Source organism: Rattus norvegicus, chromosome Y (assembly GCF_036323735.1).
Source record: "Rattus norvegicus strain BN/NHsdMcwi chromosome Y, GRCr8, whole genome shotgun sequence".
Taxonomy (NCBI): domain Eukaryota; kingdom Metazoa; phylum Chordata; class Mammalia; order Rodentia; family Muridae; genus Rattus; species Rattus norvegicus.
In genome coordinates this window covers 28316539-28340973 of record NC_086040.1, presented here as the reverse complement: position 1 = coordinate 28340973, position 24435 = coordinate 28316539, and the positions used below count along the sequence as shown (strand labels likewise).

The following is a 24435-nucleotide window of genomic DNA, read 5'->3' as shown; positions in this document are numbered from 1 at the left end:
AATGAGAAATCTAAAGGGTCACAATCAGGCAATGGCTGTCAGAGTAATCCTAGCGAAAAGACTGATATGATGAACTATAAACACATCTCACTCCCAAATCCCAGTATCAAACACAAACTGCACTATAGGTATTCAAATAATCAAGGAGATTCCTCTGAGCTGAGGACACATTAATTGTCTTTCACTTCTTCCTTAGGACCCTTTTCATTTGGGCAAAAAAATAAAAGGCATGAGCTGTAAGGAAAAGGACAGTGCCCTCCCCTACACCTGGCTTTTTGGATAAATATATTAATGATATAAACTCTCTGACTTAAAGGAACCATTAGAAGGAGAGAAGTCCAGTTAGTTTTGACAGGTTCCGAGCCCTTGAACCCATGTGTGGAAGGGTCAGATCAATTGTATTTCTTCAACGTACCTACTCAACTCCTAGCAAAGAGTCAGTGAGATTTCCCGGGGTCAACATATTTCTTCCTTTGTTTTATACCAAGAAAGAAGACCATCTTTGTTCTCCCCATCTCTGAGCTTTTCATATTCTTTGTTCTCACTCCCAAATTGATATTTCCTCTGAAATACAGGAGAATTAGTAAACCTTATAGGCACTGAAGGAATATCCAAGAGGCATTTGCAGACACTTGTGACATCACAGGAGAAGCTAGGGCTCTCCAGGATACAAGAGATTTTTCATGGAGGGCCTAATGATGAATGTCTCTGAGAACTGCCATGGCCTACCTGTAAACAGCTTTCTTTACATTGACCAGTTTCAAGAGTGCCTTTCCAGGTATGTCTCCCGTGACATAGGGGAAACCTTTATGTACTCCAATTCTCTAAAGCTAGGGTCTTCTCTTTGCTTCGACAGTGGTTACATGCTCTGAATGGAGAAAGTTAGTCAGGGTCCTGACATGGGTAGTAATGATGTAGGAACTTGGGAGTGTAGGAGATTCTTCTGGATAATATTTTTATTCCCATGTCCATTCCTGTGACATACAGTTCCATTTTCTAGGTTTTCTCTGTTTTATAATGGCCAGTATTTTCGCTATAGACCTTTAGGTGAATGAATATTGTATTTCACTTTCTTATTGTACATTCCTTGATAGGGGACTTTATAAATATTTCTGAATGTGTACTCTAAATTACTGTTTTCCAATTCCATTTTCTGCTATGATATTGGAAACAAATGTGGCCCGGCTATAGAGTGAGTATAATAGTGTGAATACTGTGTACTTACTTCAAATGATAAACTCCCAAATCCTTATTTTATCCAAAGATATCCATACATCAATAAAGCAAAGGACCACATGGACTATACATTTCGGTTCTCTAATCAAATTTGATAACTGTACTACATTATGTACCTTCCTGTGGTCCCATGGCCAGCCTTGAAAGTTTTAGATGTGTTACCATGATTCTTTTAAAGGCCAAATAAAAGAAACAGGGGTATGGGCAGGAAAAGGAAGGCCTGAGGGACAGTGAAACCTCAACTTCAATACCTTCATAAGTATAGGAGTGAATCTATTAGACATTGACATTAGTAATTTCTACAATTTCTACATTCTTTACATAGTTGCACAGAATCCATGTTGACATTCCACCTAACCACCATATATATATATATATATATATATATATATATATATATATATATATATATATATTTTTTTTTTTTCTTTTCAGACACCAAAACTAGATAAGAGTGATGAAGCTAAGTAGTGCTATTGCTATTGGCCAGCAAACTGATATACATATGTCCTGAGAGAAACAGCTAGAGCATTTCAAATAAAGAATAGAATGCTAGTGGCAAACAGGTGAACTGAAATGGACCTCTTGTTGGTAGATTCTGAGAACGAATAACAAGAGCTGAAGGAGCTTTCAACACCGAAAGAAAAAAAATGCTAATGAACCAGAGCTTTCTGGTACTAAACCAATATTCAAAATCTGTACTTGGACAGACCTATGAATCCAACTGCATATGTAGCAGAGGATGGCTTTTTGGGCACCAATGGAAGTAGAAGGCCTTGGTCCTTCCCTTGGTTTGACTCACAGTTAAAATAAATGTGAAAGGACAGTAAGGTAGTTTATAGAAGAACAGGAGAGGGACCAGTTAGGTATCTTATGGTAGTAAACTCTTGAAAGAAATAATATTTTAAATGTAAATGTACATATTTATTTGTTTAAAAAAACAAATAAAATTTGTAAAAATAAAAAAAAATATAAGAAATAAATGAAAAGAAAACTGACAGCTAAACACAAACACAGATGTTGACTCAGAAATCTAATGGATCACTGTCAGGGTATGGTAGTTACAGATATAATAGTGGAAAGACTAGGATGGTGAAGACTCAACTAGAAACACTTCTCTCTCCCAGATATCTGTATCAGACACAAACTGCACAATAGATATCTAAAGCATGGAGGAGTTTACTCTGAGCTAGGGACACAATACTTGTCCTTCCTTTCTTCCTTAGGTCCTTTCTCTTCTTGTCAAAAAGAATTAAGGCCATATGCTCTCAGGAAAACAACTGTGCCCTTCCCATCACTTGGCTTTTGATATATATGAATGATATAAACTCTCTGATTTCCAGGACCCATAAGAACAGGGAAGTCCAGATGCTTCTGAGAGGACCCCAAATCCTGATTCCCATTTGTGGAAGACTCAGATCAGTGCTATCTGTTCAGAAATATCACTCAACCCGTACCAAGGAGTCACTGAGCTTTCAGAAGCACACATATTTCTTCCTTTTTTTAGAGCAAAACAGAAGGGAAGCTTCCTTATCTCCATATCTGATCTCTTCATCTTCTTTGTTCTCACTCCCAAATGGCTGTTTACTCTGAAATGGATGCCATTTACTAAACTCTAGAGGTACTGAAGAAATACCTGAGAAGCAGATGCAGTCATGACAACACTTGTGACATCACAGAAGAAGACAAAGCTCTCCAGGTTACAAGAGATTTTTCAGGCAGGGCCTAATGATGATGTCACTGAAAACTGCCATTGTCTCCCTGCTAAATAGTTTTCTTTACATTTACCAGAGTTGAGGGTGCCCTTTCCTGGTTTGTCTCCTATGATTCACTGGAAACATTTACTCCATCTCTCTAAAGCTAGAGATTTCCCTTTGCTTTATTAGTGGATACATGCTCTGAACGGGAAAATTTAGTCAAGGTCCTGGAATTGGTAGAAAAGATCTTGTAACATGGAGTGGAGGAGATTCTTCTGGATATTAATTTTATAACCAGGTACATTTTGTGAAATACAGTTCAATTTTGTAGGTTTTCTCCGTTTCCCAAAGGCCAGTATTTTCCCTACAGACCTTCAATTGAATGTATATTTTATTTCACTTTCGTATTGTACATTCCTCGATATGGGACTTTATAAATATTGCTGAATGTGTACTCAAAACTTTTTTTTTTCCAATTCCATTTTCTGGAATGATTTTGGCAACAAATGTGGCCTAGCTATAGAATGAGTATAAGAGTGTAAATATTGTGTACCTACTTGAAATGATAAACTCCCAAATCCTTAATTTATCCCAAAATTATCAGGGATCAGTCAAGCAAAGGACAACATGGATTATAGAATTCGATTCTCTAGTCCCATTTGATATCAGTTCTGCATTATCTACCTTACTGTGTTCCCGTGGCCAGACTTGAGGTTTGCGGTTGTTCTACAATTATTCATTCTTCTGGAATAATAAGATACAAGAAGGACAGGGAGAGGAATGGCTTGAGGTCCAGGGAAACCTCAACTTCAATATGTTCATAAGAAAAGGAGGGAGTCTATTTGACATTGTCCTTTGTGGATTCTACATTCTTGACTTAGTTAAGCACAATCCATGTGAAAATTCTACTTATCCACGTAGCGGCAGGAGCCACGCAAAGGATATATATATAAGATAAGATTAGATAAGATTGATGACGCTAAGAAGTGCATTCTGCCAGGCAACAGATATAGATATTTCTTTTTTCTTTTTTTTTTTTTTTTTTTTTTGGAGCTGGGGACCGAACCCAGGGCCTTGCGCTTCCTAGGCAAGCTCTCTACCACTGAGCTAAATCCCCAACCCCAATATTTCTTGAGAGACACAGCTAGAGCATATTATATACAGAAAAGAATGTGTTTTGTAAAAATATGAAAATAAAAAAGTAAAATTTCCTGTTACCCTGCTAACTCTGGCACCAATATGTCTGAAATTCTCTGCTAGATATCTTGGAGGAAACACATTCCCACTCCTCGGCTGCACAGGGTTTTTTGCCACCACACACTTTCCTATACACAAACCCTCACATAAAAAAACACACAACACAATAATCTTTGATCTAGTAGAATAGATATAATTGCCCACCTAAACATACAAATCTGGGTACCATCCATCCCTTAGGAACATTAATAATAACATGTAAATACACAGAGCAAAATCTTAAATTCACTTACCATGGCTTCTCACTCTGTCATCTTCCTTTCTCTCCTTTTTCCTCTAGTCTTCTCCTCTTCTTTCAAACTTCTCTCCCGCCCATTCTTCCTTCTCCTCCCATGACAACCTTCCTTCTATCCTGTTCCTGCCACTCACATATACTTCACAAATTCAATAGGCAGGTGGTTCTGGTGAAGTAACCTGAGTCCTGAGTACAGGACTATGCAGCTGACCTTGGGGCATTGGAATTAGTATCAAACACAGATAACTTCAGGGCAAACCACAACATGAACCCTAGTGGACAAAAAGTGAACTGAAAATGGACTTCTTGTTGGTAGATTTTGAGAAAGGATTAGAAGAGGTGAATGTGCTTTCCACCCCTTAAGAACAAGAATGCTAATGAAGCAGAGCTTTCTGGTAGTAGACCAATGTTCAAAAAATGTACATGAACATACTTATGTCTCCAACTACATATGTTGTAGAGGATGGCCTTGTTGGACAACAATGGAAAGAGAACCTTTGGTCCTGCCTAGGTTTGGCTCCCGGTAAAGTAAATGTCCAGGGGCAGTAAGGGTGGTTATAGGAAAAGGGTAAGGGGACCGGTAAGGAATCATATAGTCTGAAAACTGGGAAAAGAAATAATATTTTAAATGTAAATTTAGAAATATCCAATTAAAAAAGCAATAAAATTTGTTTAAAAACTAAAAAAAAATGATAGAAATAAAAGAAAATAAATCTGCCAGCTAATCACACCAATTGATTCAGTATTTTAAGGGGTCACTGTCATGGAATGGTATTCAGAGTAATACAAGTGGAAAGACTGATATGATTAAGTTTCATCTAAAAGCACTTCTCCTTCCCACATCTCCGTGTCAGACACGAACTGCATTATTAGAATCCAATGCATGCAGGAGTTTACTCTGTGCTGAGGACACAATACTTGCTTTACTTTCTTCTTTAGGACCTTTCCTTCTTAGCAAAAGGATAAAAGCTATGAGCTCCTTGGAAAAACTAGAGTGCCCTACCAAAACCTGACATTTGGGATAAAGAAATGAAATACATAAACTGTCTGACTCCCAAGAAAAATAACAAGCAGGAAAGTCCAGATGCTTCTGAGAGGCTCCCAGCTCCTGATTCCCATAAGTGTGAAGCTCAGATAAATGTTATCTCTTCAGTGAACCTACTCAACCCCTACACAATACTTAAAGAGCTTACCCATTGACCACGTATTCCTTCCTTTTTTTATACCAAGACAGAAGGCTAGCTTCCTACTCCCCATGTCTGGTCACTTCATCCTTTGTGTTCTCCCTCCCAAATGGCTGTTTACCCCCGATTAGTTGCCAATTTGTAAACCCTAGAGGTACTGAAGGAGAATCTGAGAGGCAGTTGCAGTCATGACAACACTTGTGACATCACAGAAGAAGCTTGGGCTCTCCAGGATACAAGAGATTTTTCAGGGAGGACTAATGATGATGTCACTGAGAATTGCCATAGCCTACCTACTAAACAGCTTCCCTTGCAATGACCATATTTGAGGGTGCCATTTCCAGAAGTTTCTCCTGTGACACAGTGGAAACCTTTACATACTAATCTCTCTAAAGGTAGAGACTTCCCTTTGCTTCATTAGTGGGTACATGCTCTGAATGAACAAAGTTAGTCAGGTGCTTAGCATGGCAAGAAAAGATTTAGGAACATAGAGTGGAGGAAACTCTTCGAGATAATATTTTATTCCCAGGTACATTCCTGCGACTTACAGTTCAGTATCCCAGGTTTTCTCTATTTCCCAAAGTCCAGTATTTTGCCTACAGACCTTAATTGAATGAATATTGTATTTCACTTTCTCATTGTACATTCCTTGAAAAGAGACTTTAATATTCCTGTATGTGTACTCAAAAATTGTTTCTAATTCCATTTTCATCAAAGCAAAGGACAAAATGACTATAGAAATCACGTTTTTAGCACTATTTGGAATCAGTACTACACTATCTATCTTCCTGTGTCCCCATTGCTAGACTGGAGGGTCGGATGTTTTACCATCATTGTCTCTGAAGGCCAAACATAAGATAAGAGTAGATGGGTAGAAATAAGAATGGCTTGAGGACCAGTATAACCTCAATTTCAGTAGAAACATAAGACAAGAGGGATTCTATTTGTGTCAATTCTCAACTCTACATTCTTGAACTAGTTGCGCAGAATCCATGTTACACTTCCATCTAACCACATAGCTGTAGGAGCCATCAAAAGTATATACATGTATATATATATATATATATATATATATATATATATATATATATATATATATATATATATACCTCTGCCACCAAAACTAGATAAGATTGATGTATCTAAAAAGTAAATTCTGCTAGCAACCAGATATAGATATTTCCTGAGAGACACAGGTAGATCATGTTAACTGCCTAAACCACACAAAGATCCAACAAAGAAAAAGAACTTCAGACCAATTTCCTCTATGAATATTGACACAAAAATACTCAATATAATTCTTGTGAACCGAATCTAAAAAACAATCATCCATCATGATCAGGGATGCAGAGATGTTTCCATATACAGAAAACCGTCAAAGCTATGTAACATATAAACAAACTCAAAGATAAGGACACATGGTCATTTCATTAGATGCTGAGAAAGCATTTGACAAAATTCAACAACACTTCAGTGTAGGGAGCGTTGAGGTATAGCATAAATGGTGCCGAAATCCAGTCCCGTCTGGAAGTAAACGATTTATTGCATATGCACAGGCTTGTCTCCTTGCCAGGGTGGCTGTAGGGTAATTAGGTGATCCGGCGCCCTCCTCTTGTGACCAAAGATACTGCACATGTGCGGGTTTTGCCCCTGGCATCAGTTTGACGGGATGGTAATAAGCTAATGAGGAATTCATGCGCCGCCAATATCTGAAGGAAAAGTAGCAGGGGTGATAGTGGGGTGATTCATTCTCCGCCAATCCTGAAGGACAATTAGCATAGCCACAGCCTGTTGTGTATAGAAGGCAAGTGCTTTTGCCGTTAGAGGTCCCTGTATCACCAAAGAGGTGGTATTGCCATAAAGGCTGTAGAGAAGAATCCGACAATGTTGTGTCTTCCTTGCCAGATGAGGTGTATACACTTATTGACCCCAAAAGTTTAACCAGAGAACTTCTTAACCTGATAAACAACTTCAATAATGTATCAGGGTATAAAATTAACCCAAACATACCAGGACCCTTCCTCTCCTCAATGGATAAACAGGCTAAGAAAGAAAATAATGAAACCACACACTTCACAATAGTCCCAAATAATGTAAAATATCTTGGTGTGAGATTAACCAAGCAGGTGAATTATCTGTATGACAAGAAGTTAAAGTATCTGAAGAAAGAAATTGAGAAAGATCTCAGAAGATAGAAAGAGCTTCCTTGCTCATGGATTGACACGATTAATATAGGGAAGATGACTATTTTCCCAATAGCAATGTACACATTCAATGCAATGCAATATCCATCAAAAATCCAACTGAATTCTTTAATAAAGATAGAAATAGCAATTTGCAAATTCATTTGGAATAAGAAAATGCCAGGACAGCTATAACTATCCTCAACAATAAAAGAATTTCTGGAGGAATCATCACTCCTTAACTCAAGCAGTTTTACAGAGCAATAGTGATAAAAACTGCTTGGTATTTGTAAAGAGACAGATGGATGGACTAGTGGAATAGAATTGAAGACCCAGAAATGAACCCACACACCTATAATTTGATATTTGGCAAAGGAGATAGAACCTTCCAAAGGAAGATACATAGCATTTTCCAATTAGTGCTGGTTCAACTAAAAGTCAGCTTGTAAAAGAATGCAAATTATACCATTTTTATGACCATGTACAAAGCTTCAGTACAAGTGAATCAAGGACCTACACATCAAACCAGAATCATTCAAACTAATAGAAGAAAAGGTTGGGATGAGTCTTGAACACATGGGCACAGGGAAAGTTTCCTGAACAAAACACCAATGATGTAGGCTCTAAGATCACAAATTGACAAATAGGACCTAATAAAACACGAAAGCTTCTGTAAGGTAAAAGACACCATCATTTGGGCAAAGCTGTAACCAACAGATTGGGAAAATATTTTTACCAATCCTTTATCTGATAGTGGGTAATATTCAAAATGTACAAACAACTTAAGAAGTTAGACTCTAGAAAGCAAAAAAAAAAAAAAAAAATTAAATACATACGTTCTAGGGCCTCTCTGCCCCCTTTTCTCAAAGTCCTAACTAATTTCATATCAAAAGTTAATGAAGATATTTTAAACCCTTTCCAAGGCACAGAAAATTATTTGCTTACAGCCAATCTGAATCAATCAGGCTGACTTTCAGTTCTTTATGAGAGGCACGAAGAAACGTCCAGCCCCTACTGCTCCTATGTCCCTATGCACAGGAGGCCCAGATGGAGCTGGGTGATTTTTTTTTTAAGTCAGGAATGTGAGCAGAATTCTCAGGGGTTTCAGTCCCTCTGATGGTCTCAGTCTGACCACACCACACGAGATTTGGGAGTAGGATGCTGTTAGGACCAGTTCAGATCCAGTTGCAGTTTGGACTGCAGGGCTCCTGCAGCTTGACTGCTCCTATATACATGTGTCCAGATGCACTATGCACTTTCCTCTTGGGCTAGGCCTGTGGGAACAAGTGGGCGGAGGTGGCAGTCTCTCCTTCCCTGAGATCTCAGTATTGTCCACTCTTCTGTCTCACAGAGTTTCCAAAGGAGTTTCAAATGTTCATTCCCTATCCTGCAGGTCTCCAGTCTTTCCAATTCTCCTCCAAATGTGTTGGAGAAGACCCCTCTGGTCGAGGGGAGGTACAACAAGCCCCATCAAACAAAATGGTCTGCACATCTTCTTCTCTTAAAGGTAATCTCAATGATTTCCATATTCCACAAATGGATTAAGTCCTGCCCACTCTCTGCATGAGACTTTAATACCTTCGCCAACTGCCAAAACTTGGCAGAGAGCTTTGTCCACTCACAAAGACACTCAAAGATGTCCCCCATCTCCACCAAAGTGCCTTATGCAATCTGCTTCGGGTAAAGTGAGTTGAAAATTGATTCTGCTGACAACGGGGATTTCTGAAGTCACTATTAATCCAAGAGGAACTTCAAAGACCTCTACTATTAAAAAAGGACTTAAATCATCACTTATGATCCAAGGGGGGCAAAATACAGTCACAAATTCTCAAGCCAACCTCATAACACACACAACAGAAGAGGAGTGACAAAACTTTCTGCATGTACACCATTAGATCAAGAATGACTGCCAGTTTTTGAAGGGGCTCTTGAGAGTTCCACACCCACACAAGATATGTTAGAAAATGGTGAGTCCACCTAAGGAACTCTTGTGCCTTCTTCACATAAAAAATATGATCTAGCACCCTCACCATCACCCCCAGTACTTCCAATGTCCCTATAAAACAGAGAAATATTCAAATATCCTCTACCACCAAAAAGGACCCTCCTGACTTGTCATCAGGACCAAAAAAGACAAGTTTATCATAACACATTGTCAATGAGTCATGCAGACTCCATATTGATACAATGTACAGAGAAGATAAAACATACCCTTCCTCCTCAGGGGACTCTATGTCATTCTGTCCTGAAAAGAGGGGCTCCAAAATTTTCCACATGTACATCAGAGATGCTAGAATTTCCCAAAACTGAGCATGATTCTCTGAGTAGTACTCTATCTCAAAAAGAGACTGCAGGACAAGAAACATCTACAAAAGGAGTTCTACCCACAGCCACATATTTAGAAATGGCTTGTGGACGCAACACGTGTACAAAAGATTTTCTAGGACACATTGCATATGTAGAGAAGGTTATGGATCCAACCATATATGAACGAGCAGTAGGGGAACATGATATGCAAACACCAGTGTCTGTAGCATCCTTGAAATCTGAGGAAAGGGATTCCTTGGATTCCATTTGTGGAAAGAATGGATATGACCTCCGCAAACTTCACAGATGACTATAGGAACTTCTTAATCTCCTCAAGATCAGCCATCTTCCCCAACTACAGAAGATGCTACACACTCTTCCAAATATGCACAAAGGGTTTCCAGTCCTTCTTTATACCCACAAACTGACCCAGAACACCTGCCAAATACCTAAAAGCCTTTCAATTTTACCTTATCTCCTGAAGGGGCCTTGGAACCTGTTTTGCCTATCAAGCAGGGTAGGGAACCTGACACTTCAATACTTCAATATGAAAGTCTCTTTCCATTTTTCCTGCAGAGGGAATTTTTCTTGGAACTTACACAGTTACACAACGATGTCTAGAACCTCTTTATCTGCTCATGAGAGTCTCAGACCTCTCACATATGCCCCTGTTTCTGTAGGAGAGGTCACATCTCAGAGGTAGCTCTAATACATTCCCCCCATTCTGACATCACAGTCAGGATTTCCACATATATACAGGATACATTAAGACCTTCCTCATGTGAGAAGGATGTCGTAGGATCTACTGCATCTGAACAGCATGCTTTACAACTATCCCCATCTACCCAATTAGATTTATTTCACATGTCCACTCTGTGGAGAAATACTTGACATTCTCCGTATACCAAATTGGACCACAGGCATCGAGTTTCTAGAAACAAAGGGTTAAGATTTTATCCTTTTGATGGAGTCTTTAGAAATTTCTCCTCTAAGGGAGACAGTTTCAACCTTCCCCCTTCTGCCAAAAGGGATCTTGTGCCATCTTCTGCTGCCGAAGAGACACCAAAAGCTAGAACTACTACTCAGGTGCGTCTCACACCTTCTCCATCTGCCCAAAGGGACATGGAATTTTCAAAAAAGACTAAAGAATTGTGGAAAGTTGCCAATCCTTACAAGGGCATGACGGACATTCCATATTGTCCCAAGATGCTCCAGTAACTCTTCCTTCAACTGAAAAGGCATGTTCACCATCTGCCCTAGGTTTCAGGGAATTTCTTCACCCCTCTCTAGTGCTCCAGAAATTGTTCTCCATGCTCAAAGTGATTTGTCACTGTGCAAATTAGACTTCAAAGATACAAAACCTTTTTTTTTATATTTACAAAGGTCTGAAGGGCAGTCCACATCGAAAAAAAATAATGTAGACCTTGTGCCATTAGCCCAAGTATATAAAAAAATTTCCATGTCTTCTAAAGCATCTTAACATCAATCTGGCTCTAGCACTCATTCTGGTAAACATTTACCATCAGCCATACAATCCCCAGGACCATCAAAATCTAATAAGGGGTATCTAGAAACTTTGCCATCTGGCAAAAGGTCTTTAGGATGTTCAGCATCTTCTCCATGAGCTTGGTGAACCCATAGAACAAAAGAATTAAACCATCTTCCCAGGGGGTTTTCCCAAGATCCACATATTTCTTCTTTACTTTTATACCAAGACAGAAGGCCAGCTTCCTTCTCCCCATCTCTGATATCTTCATCCTCTTTGTTCTCCCTCCCAAATGGCTGTTTACTCTGAACAGAAGGCTAATTGCTAAATCCTAGAGGTACTGAAGGAATTTCTGAGGTGCAGTTGAAGACACGACAATACTTGTGACATCACAGAAGAAGCTAGGGCTCTCCAGGATGTAAGAGATTTTTCAGGGAGGGCCTAATGATGATATCACTGAGAATTGCCATGGACTACCTGCTGAACTGCTTTACTAACATTGAGTAGATTCAAGGGTGCACTTCACAGGAGTGTCTCCTGTGACACAGTGGAAAACTTTACATACTTGATCTCTAAAGCTAGGGAATTCTCTTGGCTTCCTTAATGATTACATGCTCTGAATGGTGAAAGATAGCTAGGGACTTGGCATGGGTAGAAAAGATTTAGGAACCTAGAGTGGAGGAAATGAATGTGGATAATAATTTTATTCCCAGGTCTAGTTCAATTTTCTCAGATTTATCTGTTTCCCAAACACTAGGATTTTCCCTATAGTCCTGTAATGGAATGAATATTATATTATATTTTCTTATTGTACATTCCATGATAGGGGACTTTATAATATTCCTGAATGTGTACTCAAAAATTCTTTTTTCCAATTCCATTTCTGCAATGATTTTTGGCAACAGAGGTGGCCCAATTATAGAATGAGCATAACAGTGTAAATACTGTATACATACTTCAATGACACACTCCCAAATCCTTATTTTATCCAAAAATTACCAGACATCAATAAAGGAAAGTACCACATGGACTATTTAATTCGTTTCTCTAGTCCCACTTGATATCAGTTCCGCAATATCTACCTTCCTGTGTTTCATTGCCATACTTGAGGGTTTTGGATATTTTACCATGATTCATTATTAAAGTCAAACATAAGATATAGGAGGATGGAAAGCGAAAGGAATGACTTGAGGACCAGTGAAGCCTCAATATAAGTAGTTTCAAAAGAACAGGATGGAGTCTAATTGGTGTTGCCATTTGTTGATTCTACAGTCTTGACCTAGATGCGCAGAATTCATGTTAAAATTCCAGCTAAAATTATAGCTGTAGGAGCCAACAAAAGTACATATATATACATCAGCCACCGAAACTACACAAGATTGATGGAGGTAAGAAATGCATTCTGTCAGATATAGATATTTCCTGAGAGACACAGCTAGATTATACAAATACAGAAGTGAATGCTAGTGGCATACCAGTAAACTGGAAATGGACTTCTTGTTTTTAGATTTTAAAAAAAGATTACAAGAGCTGAAGGGCTTTAACACTACAAGAACAACAATGCCAATGAACCAGAGCTTTCTGATACTAGAACAATATTCAAAGAATGTACATGGACAGAGCTATGGCTCCAACTGCATATGTGGAAGAGAATAGACTTGGTGGGCACCAATGGAAGGAGAAGTCCTTGGTCCTCCCTAGGTTTGACTCCAAGTTCAAGGTAATGTCAAGGGGTAATAAGGAGGGTTATAGCAGAAGGGCAGGGTAACGAGTAAATGATCTTTTAGGCAGGAAACTGGGAAAGGAAATAACATTTTAAATGAAAATATAGAAACATCCAGTTAAAAAAAGCAATAAAATTTGCTAAAAAATGAAAGACATAAAATAAAAGTAAACTGCCAACTAATTATACCTGTTGACTTGGAAATCTACAATGATAGTCAGAGTAATACAAGTGGTAAGACTAAGATGATGATATCTGAACTAGAGCACTTCTCTCTCCCAGATAGAAGTATCAGACAGAAACTGCACTATAGGTATCCAAGACATTGAAGAGTTTACTCTGAGCTGCGGACATAATGCTTGTCCTTCCCATCTTCCTAAGTAACTTTCTCTTTTTGAGAAAAAGTATAAAGTCCATGACCTGTCAGGGATACAACTGTGCCATTCACAACACTTGACTTTGGAATAAAGGAATGAATGATATAAACTCTCTGACTTCCAGAAAGCAAAAGAAAAGGGAAGTCCAGATGCTTCTGAGAGGCTCCCGGCTCCTAATTCCCTTATGTGGAAGGCGAAGATAAAGGCTATCTCTTCAGAGTTACCCCTCAACACCTAACAAGGACATACTAAACTTTCCCAAGCACCACATAATTTTCCCTGTTTTTTTATACCAAGACAGAAGGCCAGCTTCCTTCTCTCCATTTCATATCCTTCATCCTCTTTTTTCTCACTTCCAAATTGTCTCTGAATTAGGCCAAATAGTAAACCTTAGAGGTATTGATGGAAAATCTGAGAGGCAGTTGCAGTCATGACAACAGAAGGAGCTAGGGGTCACCAGATTATAAGAGAGTTTTCAGGCAGGTTCTAATGATAATGTCACTGAGCACTACCGTGATCTACATGCTGAACACTTCCTTACATTGACCAGATTCAAGAGTGCCTTTCCCAGGTATGTCGCAGGAAACACAGTGGAAACCTGTATGTACTACATCACTCTAAAGTAGAGACTTCTTTCTGCTTCTCTAGTCGTTACATGCTCTGAATGTAGAAAGTTAGCCAGGGGCTTAGCATGGGTAGAAACGATTTAGGAACATGGAGTGTAGGAAATACTTCTAGATAATATTTTTATTCCCAGGTTCATTCCTGTGACATAAAGTTCAATTTTCTGTGTTTTCTTTCTTTCCCAAATGCCAGTATTTTCTCTACAACCTTTAATTGAATGAATATTGTATTTCAATTTCTTACTGTAAATTCCTTGATAGGGGACTTTGTAAATGTTCCTCATTGTGTAATCAAAAATTCTGTTTTCCAATTAAATTTTCTGCAATGATTTTGGTCACAAAGGGGGCCCAGCTATAGAATGAGTACAACACTGTAACTACTGTGTACCTATTTCAAATGATGAATTCCCAAATCCTTTTTTTTTTACCAAAAAAATTACCAGACATCAGGAAAGCAAAGTATAACATGGATTTTTTAATTCGGTTCTCTACTCCCATTTGATATCAGTACTACCCTATCTATCTTCTAGTGTTCCCATGGCCAGACTTGAGTGTTTAGGATGTTTTACCATGATTCTTTCTTAAGGCCAAATGTAATCTACCAGATGATGGGCAGGGGAGAAGAATGGCTTGAGGACCAGTTAAATGTCTACTTCAATAGGTTCATAAAAACAGGAGGGAGTCTATTTACATTGTCATCTGTGAATTCTACATTCTTGACATAGTTGGGGAGAATCCTTGTTAACATTCCGCCTAACAACGTAAGTGTAGAAGCCTCCAAAATTATTTATATACATCAGCCACCAAAACTAGATAAGATTGATAAAGCTAATAAGTGCATTCTTCCAGGAACTGGATAAAGATATTTACTGAGAGACACAGATACAGCATGTCAAATACAGAAGTGAATGCTAGTAGCAAACCAGTGAACTGAAAACAGAACTCTTGTAGGTAAATATTGAAAAAGGTTAGAAGAGCTGAAGGTGATTTCAACCCCATAAGAACAACAATGCCAATAAACCAGAGCCTTCGGATACCAGACCAATAAACAAAGAACGTACATGGACTGATCTATGGCTCCAAATTCATATGTGGCAGAGGATGGCCTTTTTGGGCAAAAATGGTGATGATGCCCTTGGTCCTCCCTAATTTGTCTCCCAGTTCAAGGGAGTGTCAATGGACAGAAAGTCTGGTTATAGAAGTAAGAAAAGGGAACATGTAGGGATCTTAAGGGAATAAACTGGGAAAGGAATTAATATTTTAAATGTAAATATAGAAAACAACCAGTTTAAAAAAAGCAATAAAATTCTTTAAAAAATATGAATGACATAAAAGAAAAGAAATATGCCAAGTAATCACATGTATTTCCTAGGAAATTGAAGTGGTAGTCTGAGTAATACTAGTGGACAGACTGAGATGATCAAGTCTAAACTAGAAGCACTTCTCTCTCCCAAATATCAGTGTCAGACACAAAGTGCTCTATAAATATCCAAAGCATGAGTTTACTTGGAGCTAAGCATACGATACTTGTTTTTCCCTTCTTCCTTAGGACCTTTTCTTCTTGACAAAGTATAAAGGTCATGACTTATCAGGAAAACAAATATGCCCTTCAAACACTTGGCTTTTGGAATAAAGAAATGAATGATATAAACCCACTGTCTTCCAGGAACCATAAGAACAGAAAAGTCCAGAGTGTAGGAAGTTCTTATAGACAATATTTTTATTCACAGGTCATTCCTGTATACTCTATCTAGTTTCCAGTGTTTGCATGCCCAGACATAAGGGTAGGATGATTTATCATCATTCTTTCTTAAGGCCAAAAGTAAGATACTGGACTAAGGACAGGGAGAAAAATGTCTTGAGGACCAGTTAAACATATTCTTCAATAGGTTAATAAAAACAGGAGAGAGTCTATTTGAAATTGTCATTTGTGAATTTTACACTATTGACATATTTGGCCAGAATCCATGATAATTTTCCACTTAAACATTTAGGTGTAGGAGCCACCAAAAGTATATATGTATACATCAGCCAACAAAACTAGGTAAGATTGATGAAGGTAAGAAGTGCTTTCTGCCAGGCACCAGATATAGATATTTACTGAGAGGCACAGATACAGCATGTCAAATACAGAAGTGAATTGTGGTAGTAAACCAGTGCACTGAAAACGGACATATTGTTGCTAAATCTTAAAAAAGGATTAGAAGAGTTGAGGGTGCTTTCAACACCATAAGAACAACTATGCCAATGATACAGAGCTTTATTGTACTAGACAAATATAAAAAGAAAGTACATGTACTGACCTATGGCTCCACATGAATAAGTGGCTGAGGATGTCATTTTTGGGCAACATTGAAAAGAGAGGCACTTGTCCTTCCTAGTTTTTCTTCCAATTCAAGGGAATGTCACGAGCCAGAAAGGCTGTTTAGAGAAGAAGGAAGGGGTTGGGGATTTAGCTCAATGGTAGAGCGCTTGCCTAGGAAGCGCAAGGCCCTGGGTTCGGTCCCCAGCTCAGAAAAAAAGAACAAAAAAAAAAAAGAAGAAGGAAATGGAATGCGTAGGGAACATATGATCAGGAAACTGGAAATTGAAATAGTATTTTAAATGTTTATATCTACTTAAAAATCTAGTTAAAAGGAATTAATTTTGCTAAAATATAAAAAAAATGAATGATATAAAAGAAAATAAATGTGCAAAGTCATAACAATTATTGGCTCAGAAATTTAAAGTCATAGTCATTGTAATACTAGTGGAAAGACTGAGATGATGAAGTCTCAACTAGAAGAATATTCTCTCCCAATAATCAGTGTCAGACACAAACTGCACTATAGGTGTCCAAAGCACAGAGGAGATGATTAACTTGAGTTAGGGACAGAATATTTGTTTTTCCCTTCTCCTTAGGACCTTTTCTTCTTGACAAAAAGAGTAAAGGTCCTTAGCTCTCATTAAAACAACTGTGCCTTTCACAACACTTGGTTTTTGGAATAAAGAAATGAACGATATAATCCCTCAGGAACCATAAGAACAGGAAAGTCCTGTTGTTTCTGAGAGTCTCCAAGCTCATGATTCCCTTATTTATAAGGCTCAGATTAAGGCTATCTTTTCAGCGATATCACTCAAGCCCTACAAAGGACTCACTGAACTTTCCAAAGGACCACATTTTTCTTCCTTATTTTTTATACCAAGACAGAAGGCCCGCTTCCTTCTCCCCATTTCCAAACACTTCTTCTTCTTTGTTACCACACCACAATTTGCTCTGAATTAGAGAATATTAGTAAAACCTATTGGTGAAGGAATAACTGAGAGGCAGTTGCAGTCACGACAATAGTTGTGACATCACAGAAGCTAGGACGCTCAAGGTTACAAGAGAGTTTTCAGGGAGGTCCTAATGATTATGGCACTGAGAACTGCTGTGGACTACCTGCTGAACACCTTTACTTACATTGACTAGATTCGAATTTTCACTTTCCAAGTATGTCTCCCGTTACACAGTTGAAACCTATACCTAACACATCTCTCTAAAGCTAGAGACTTCTCTCTGCTTCACAAGTGGTTACATGCTCTGAATGGAGAAAATTAGACAGGGTAGAAAAGATTTAGGAACATGGAGTGTAGGAGATAATTCTAGATAATATTTTTTTTTGGTTCTTTTTTTCGGAGCTGGGGATCGAACCCAGGGCCTTGCGCTTCCTAGGTAAGCGCTCTACCACTGAGCTAAATCCTCAGCCCCTCTAGATAATATTTTTATTCCCAGTTTCATTCCGTTGATATAAAGTTCAATTTTCTGTGTTTTCTCTGTTTCCCAAAGGCCAGTATTTTCCCTACAGACCTTTAATTTAATGAATATTGTATTTCAATTCCTTATGGTTAATTCCTTGATAGGGGGTTTTGTAAATTTTCCTTAATGTGTACTCAATAATTCTGTTTTCTAATTCCATTTTCTGCAATGATTTTTGTCACAAAGTGGGCCCAGCTATATAGTGAGTATAACAGCATAAATACTGTAAAACTACTTCAAATGATAAACTCACAAATACTTATTTTAACAAAAAAATTACCAGACATCAGGAAATCAAAAACAACATGGACTATTGTATTTGGTTATCTAATCCCATTTGATATCAGTACTACACTATCTAGCTTCCAGTTTTCTCATAGCCAGAACTGAGGGTTTAGGATGTTTTACCAAGATTCTTTCTTAAAACCAAATGTAAGATACCAGATGATGGGCAGGAAGAAGAATGGCTTGCGGACCAGTTATACGTCTACTTCAATAGGTTCATAAAAACAGGACTGAATCTATTTGCATTGTCATTCCTTAATTCTACATTCTTCACATAGTTCAGCAAAATCCATGTAAACATTCCACTTGACAAAATAGGTGTAAGAGCCACCAAAATTATATTTGTACTCATCAGCCAACCAAACTAGATAAGATTGATGAAGGTAAGAAGTTCATTCTGCAAGGAACCAGGTATAAATATTTACTGAGAGATACAGATACAGCCTGTCAAATACAAAAGTGAATGCTGGGACATACCAGTTAACTGAAAACAGACCTCTTGTTGGTAAATTTTGAAAAAGGATTCAAAGAGCTGAAGGTGCTTTCAACCCGAGAAGAATAACAATGCCAGTGACCAGCGCTTTCTTATAATAGACAGATTTACAAAGAAAGTACATGGACTAACCTATGGCTCCAAATGCATATGTGGCAGAAAATGGCCTTTTTGGGCAACATTGGAAAGAGAAGCTCTTGTATTCCCTACTTTGTCTCCCAGTTCAAGGGAATGCATTGCGGCAGAAAGGCTGGTTTGAAAAGAAGGAAATGGAACGGGTAGGAACCTTATGGGCAGGAAACTGGGAAAGGAAATAATATTTTAAAAGTAAATATAGAAACATCCAGTTATAAAACAATAAATTTTGGTAAAAAATAAAAAAAAGAATGATATGAAAGAAAGAAAGCTGCCAAGTAAAAAGACATCTTGACACAGAAATCTGAAGTGTTATTCAGAGTAATACTAGTGGAAAGACTGAGATGATGAAGTCTCAACTACAAATACTTCTCTACCCCAGATATCAGTGTGAGAGACAAACTGTACTATAGGTATCCAAAGTGTGGAGGAGTTAATTCAGAACTAGGGATACAATACTTGTTTTTCCCTTCTTCCTTAGGACCTTTTCTTCTTGAAAAAAAGAGTAAGGGTCATGAGTTCTCAGGAAAACAACTGTGCCCTTCACAACACTTGGCTTTTGGTATAAAGAAATTAATGATATAAACTCTCTTATTTCAAGGAACCATAAGAACAGAGAAGTCCAGATAAGAACAGAGACGTGCAAATGCTTCTGAGAGTCTCCCAGCTCCTGATTCCCTTATGTGGAAGACTCAGATCAATGCTATCTCTTCAGCGATATCACTCAAACCCTACAAAGGACTCACTGAACTTTCCAAAGGACCACATATTTCTTCCTTGTTTTTTATACCAGGAAAGAAGATCAGCTTTTTTCTCCCTACTTCTATTCTCTTCATCGTCTTTGTTATCACTCCCAAATGTGCTCTGAAGTAGAGGCCTATTAGTAAACCCTAGAAGTACTGAAAGAATATCTCAGAGGAAGTTGCAGTCACAACAACACTTGTGACATCACAGAAGAATCTAGTGCTCTCCAGGTTAGAAGAGAGTTTTCAGGGAATGCCTAACAATGATGTCACTGAAAACTGTCATGGCCTACCTGATGAACACCTTACCTTACATTGACCAGATTCAAGTTTGCACTTTATAGGTATGTCTCCTATGACACAGTGGAAACCTTTATATACACCTTCTCTCTAAAGCTAGAGAATTCTCTGTGCTTGACTAGTGGTTACATGCTGTGGGGCTTGGCATGGGTGAAAACGATTTAGGAACATGGAGTGTAGGAGATGTTCCTAGATAATATTTTTATCCCCGGTTCATTCCTGTGACACACAGTTAAATTTTCTAGGTTTTCTCTGTATCACAATGACCAGTATTTTCCCTACAGATGTATAATTGAACGAATATTGTATTTCAATTTCTTATTGTAAATTCCTTGTTAGGTGACTTTATAAATTTTTCTCAGAAATTGATCTCAAAAATTCTGTTTTCAAGTACCATTTTCTGCAATGATATTGTCACATATGGGGCCCTGATATAGAGTAAGTATAATAGTGTAAATTCTGTGTACCTACTTCAAATGTAATCTCCCAAATTCTTATTTTATCAAAAAATTACCAGACATCAGGAGAACAAAGAAAACATTGACTATTGAATTCTGTTTCTTGTCCCATTTGATATCAGTACTACGCTCTCTAGCGTCCAGTGTTCCCATGGCCAGAATTGAGGGTTTAGGATGATTTACCATGATTCTTTCTTCAGGCCAAACGTAAGATACTGGATGATGTGCAGGGAAAAGAATGACCTGAGGACCAGTTAAACGTCTACTTCAGGTTTGGGATTTACCTCAATGGAGAGCGCTTGCCTAGCAAGCGCAAGACCCTCGGTTCCTTCCCCAGCTCTGAATAAAAGAGAAAAAATAAAGTCTACTTCAATAGGTTCATAAAAACAGGGGGAGTCTCTTTGAAATTGTCATTTTTGAATTCTATATTCTTGACCTAGTTGGTCAGAATCCATGTTAACTTTCCAATTAACTTCATAGGTGTAAGAGCCACCAAAAGTATATATGTATACATCAGACCAAAAAAAAAAAAAAAAAAACTAGATAAGATTGATGAAGGTAGGAAGTGCATTCTGCAAGGAACTGGATATAGATATTTACTGGAGACACAGATACAGCATGTCAAATACAGAAGTGAATGCTAGTAGCAAACCAGTGAACTGAAAACAGACATGTGGTTAAATTTAAAAAAAAAAAAAAGGATTAGAAGAACTGAACGTGCTTTAAACCACATAAGAACAATGATGCCAATGAACCAGAGATTTTTATAACTAGACCAATAATCAGAGAAAGTACATGGAGTAGTCTATAGCTACAAATGCATATGCTGCAGAGGATGGCCTTTTTGGGCAACATTGAAAAGAGAAGCCCTTGTCCCCTCTAATTTGTCTCCCTGTTCAAGGCAATGTCATGCGCAGAAAGTTTGGTTAGAGAAGATGGATATGGAACAGGTAGGGACCTTATGCACAGGAAACTGGGAAAGGAAATAATATTTTAAATGTATATATAGAAACATCTAATTAAAAAGCAATAAATTTTGTTTAAATATAAAAAAATGAATGATATAAAAGAAAAGAAAGCTGCAAAGCCATCACAAATATTGACTCAGAAATCTGAAGTGGTAGAGTAATACTAGTGGAATGACTGAGTTATTGAAGTCCCAACTAGAAGCACTTCTCTCTCCCAAATATCAGTGTCAGACACAAAGTGCATGATAGGTATACAAAGCATGTATGTGTTTACCTTTAGTTAGTGACACAATACTTGTTTTTCCCTTCTTCCTTAGGACCTTTTCTTCTTGCGAAAAAGTGTAAAGGTCATGAGTTCTCAGGAAAACAACTGTGCCCTTCACAACACTTGGCTTTTGGAATAAAGAAATAAATGATATAAACCCTTTGACTTCCAGGAACCATAAGAACAGGGAAGTCTACAAGCTTCTAAGAGCCTCACAGTTCCTTATTCCCTTATATAGAAGCTCAGATCAAGGCTATCTCTTCAGCCATCCCACTCAACCCCTACCAAGGGCTCTCTGAGTTTTACAAAGGACCACATATTTCTTCCTTGTTTTTTTATACCAAGATAGAAGGCCAGCATCCTTCTACCCATTTCCTATCTCTTCATCCTCTTTATTATCACTCCCCAATTTCTCTGAATTACATGTCAAACAGTAACCACTTTCAAAGTATGTCTCCTGTGACACAGTGGAAAACTTTATGTACTCCATCTGTCTAATTCTAGAGATTTCTCTCTGCTTCACTAGTGGTTTCATGTTCTGAATGGAGAAACTTGTTCAGGGGCTTGGCATGGGTAATAAAGATGTAGGAACATGGAGTGTTGGAGATTCTTCTAGAGAATATTATTATTCTGTATGTCACAGATTTTTTCCTGTGACATACAGTTCAATTTTCTAGGTTTTCTCTGTTTCCCAAAGTCTAGTATTTTCCCTACAGACCTTTTATTGAATGAATATTGTATTTGAATTTCTTATTGTAAATTCCTTGAAAAGCAACTGTAGGCAGCTGCGACGTGCCAGGACTCTAAGTTGGTGCTAGTTTCTGCCTTCCACCCTCCCAATGGTGAGCTCTCCTTTTAGTAAACTATTCCTTATTTGGCTATGCCACCTGGCCTGCCAGATTCTGCATTTTGAAAGCCTATCTGCATGACCCATTTGGCTTGCTAGGATTGGCCAGCACTATCTATTTAAGTTTGGTTTGGGGGTTCCCTGTGGTCAGAAAATTGTATCAACGTTCCTGAGTAAAACTCGTCGAAGAAGATCTTCACTATTCGTGTCTTCCATGCTGGTCGAGGGTGGACACGGCAAGTGGTGACCCGTAAAGGGACCTCCTGATATCAGAACTTCTTGCAGTCGGGGCATCGCTGGAAATTTCCCAAGGTAAGGTGGGACCATAAGGACCGTGGGAAATAAGTGGTTATAAATTCTCAGGGTAGTTAAAAAGTAAGTTCTCGGTAGAAACAAACTGAAATTAGGAAGATGCTTAAGAAGTCACAGCAGCCTAGAAAGTTTTGATCCTGAGGACCTCACAGTCTCATCCAATTTTTCTGGCTCTTCAAGAGCTGTTTGAACATAAGGAACTAAAAATAAAAAGGAGCACCATAGAGAGATTTTTGTGTGAATGCCATGTCTTTGCTCCCTGGTTCTCAGACTCTGGTAACCTTACTGTGGCAAGTTGGGAAAAAATAGGGAAAGACCTTGATTTTGCATTGGAACAGGGGACTCTAAGACCTGGGGTCCATCCAGTGTGGCATTTACTGCATAGTTGTCCTGAGGATCAAAAATGTTGTCAGGCAACTATAGAGAAGGGGAAAGCTGCCCATGAAATGCTTCAAGAGGAAAGTACAGAAAACCAGGGAAGTACAAAGGAGACAGACTCAGAAAAGACAGATATAGAGGAAGAAACAGATGAAACAGATTAAGAAGAAAAAAAGGAAAAAGTCTAAAATGGTGGACGAACTCCGTAGGAGGGTCCCCTTAGCTCCTCCTCCCTGCAAAGTTGTAGAGGGAGAAAATAAAGTTTCAGGTGCAGGGGGTCCTCCTGTGGTTAAAAACGGCACTGTACATGTGCAGGGTTTTCACCCGGCATCAATTGGCTAGTAATATGCTAATGAGGGAGCAGCACAATGCTAATGAGGTAATTCATGCTCCACCAATCCCTGAAGGACAATTAGCATAGCCTCTGCTGCTGTCTATATAAGGTGAGCACTCTTGCTGCTTGAGGTCCCACTGTCCCTGTTCAAGAGAGCTGTACAATAAAGGCTTGTTCGCAGAGGAATCCTGTTGCCACGGCTTCTTCTTGCGAGACATTGGGCATGCAACAACCAGGTAGTCCATTCTGTCCAGAAGTGTGGGAGCCAGTCCGCACAGAAGTGAATCTGGCCTATCCTGTTTATGTGGATGCTAATCAACAAAGGTATCATGAGCCTTTAGACTTTAAGGTGATCAAGTCCCTGAAGGAATCAGTAACACTTATGGCATTATGGCCTCATTTACCATAGCTTAGGTTGAGGTCTGACACAGATTTTGCATGACTCCTAGTGATTGGATTAAACTTACTAGGGCCTGTCTTAGACTGGGACAGTATTTGTATTGGAGAACTTGTCTTATTGAGTTTCCCAATGAACATGCTGACTCTAACTTGGCAGCAGGGCGAGGGGCAGCCAGTCTGTCTGGGATAGAGATATGCTGCTGGGTCAGGGACGCTTTGCCAATGCTCAGACAGGGTATCCAGGACAGGTTTACCAGCAGATTAAGAAGTTACAACAAAGGCATGGAAATCCTTACCTAATAAGGGAGAAGTGAGTGGAAACCTAATCAAGATCCTTCAACGACCTATGGAGCCATTCTCTGACTTTGTAGCCTGATTAGTGGAAGCAGCGGGGAGAGTCTTTGGCGACCCCGATACGGCTATGGCGTTGAT

At 38.6% G+C, this 24435-nt stretch overlaps 1 long non-coding RNA gene across 3 annotated transcripts; it reads left to right on the top strand.

Annotated features, from left to right (window-relative positions):
• Positions 1-613: 613 nt before the first annotated feature.
• On the top strand, positions 614-21890 carry LOC134484521 (uncharacterized). Of its 3 annotated transcripts, none has more exons than XR_010061970.1 (3): positions 614-778; positions 13093-13305; positions 21786-21890. It is a non-coding gene; the product is annotated as an uncharacterized LOC134484521 (long non-coding RNA). The 3 variants fall into 3 exon arrangements; XR_010061968.1 differs by lacking the exon at positions 13093-13305 and adding an exon at positions 9186-9299 and having other exon boundaries at positions 617-778; XR_010061969.1 differs by lacking the exon at positions 614-778 and adding an exon at positions 12804-12973.
• The last annotated feature ends 2545 nt before the right edge of the window (positions 21891-24435 follow it).